Source organism: Cibotium barometz, chromosome 61 (assembly GCF_041138505.1).
Source record: "Cibotium barometz isolate CiBa-2024 chromosome 61, ASM4113850v1, whole genome shotgun sequence".
Lineage (NCBI taxonomy): Eukaryota > Viridiplantae > Streptophyta > Polypodiopsida > Cyatheales > Cibotiaceae > Cibotium > Cibotium barometz.
Window position 1 is genome coordinate 3,739,959 of NC_141106.1, and position 1,768 is coordinate 3,741,726.

Genomic DNA, 1,768 nt, shown 5'->3' on the forward strand with positions numbered 1-1,768 from the left:
TAGGATAAAGAAGGGCTGATTTTAAGAATGAGAGGGGGGGAAAGCCTTTCCAAGAAGGCATAGCATCTGTTTATCATTTTAAGATAACAAACAATTTAGAAAACCATTAAAAGAATAAAGAAAAATATACGATTTCTAACTTACATGAATTCTGGGAGCTTTTCTTTGGCTTGATGGTTTGAGGGTTCTACTCTTGTTTGCAACAAGAGTGGCCACCAATTCTTTAGAAGAGGGAATGGTAAAAAACTAGTGAATTATTAAGAAATTCACAGTTCTTGGCTCTTGGGAGGAGTAGAGTAACAGTGCATAAAACACTATTAAGCTTCAACAAAGGGGGAGGCTTGTATTTGTAGGAAAAAGTGAGCTCCTAACCAAGCAAACTGATTCTAGAATTTTCCAAATCAGTTTGGTCAATGTTTGACCATTTTTAGGTCACTTTAGCTTACTTTTTGGAACTAGACTTGAATTAGGAGAGAGGAGAGATGAAATATCTCAAATTTTGATGATTTAAAACTCCACCACACATGTGAAGTAGGCGCCTCATTCATGAGGGAGGAATCCCTATTGTGAGGTGTCAAAAATCTATTTTTTTAGTAATTCCTTTGGTCCTTAGTCCACTCTTCATCTTATGTGAGTATTTACTCATTTTTGGGGGGATTTTCTTTAAATCTGGATCCCTAGGGTAAGGCCTCTTGAACAGATTATACTTGATTTCTAATGCACCTTCTGAAAATCTGGATCACTAGGGTAAGGCCTCTTGAACAGATTATACTTGATTTCTAATGCATCTTCTGAAAATCTTTATGAACTTCTATTTCGGGGGAACTTATTTTAATAAGAAGAGATATTTTTCCATCCAAAAATATTCAAAATCTGAATAATCTCTCTCTAGAACATTTTCTCTCTCTAGGCCAAAACAGGTAGAAACAAGATCTTTTATATTTCTGAAGAGGGATTTGATTAGAGGGGAAGATGCTGGACATCTTGAGAGGCTGGGGAGGAATCTTACACTTAACATTCTAAATATCCATTATCATGTTTTGGCATGCAAAGCCACTTTGCTTTCAACTTTTATTGCACATCAGCAAACTGTGGACACTTGCAACTCTTTTCTTTGATGTGAATACAGATGCATTTAGCAAATGGCTCACTGAGAACTTTTATTTGTCTATGTGGAGGGTAAGATCGCTCAATGCCCTTATGTCTCTTGTCTCCTTTTTGAAGACTGGAAGCTTGCTCTGTAATATATTTAGTGGTCAGGTAAACCTCCTGAGATTGGTAATACTTTGAGACATGAAAATATCTTTTGGAGCCATGCATTCCCTACTCCTTTGGCTCTTTGTTCCCCCCAAAAATCTTAGTTTCTTTCTACAAAAGGCATTTAGATTTGCTGAGATGTTGTTGATGCTAAAGGAAATCTTTTGTCCTTTCCTTGAGCGCAAAGTTGTTGGCAGTTAGGTATGCACTAGAGACCTTTATGGTGCATGTTATAGGAACAATTGCATCTTTTTACTCCTCTTATGATTGTTCCACATGGTGAAAGAGTAGAGGATTAGATTTTCCATAGGGTAGATTCTAGACCTTATCCTAGATTCTCTTTCCCTCATGTTTTGGCTGCTTTGATCTATAGGTTGATTATTCCTTTGCCTTGTTTTGTTGATTGAGTTAATAAAATTTGGCTCCTCACTAAGACAACCCGTTGGTGGAAACAAAATCCAAAGAAAATCTAGCATAGTAAATTGCCACTCAAATCTAGATTATTGTTATG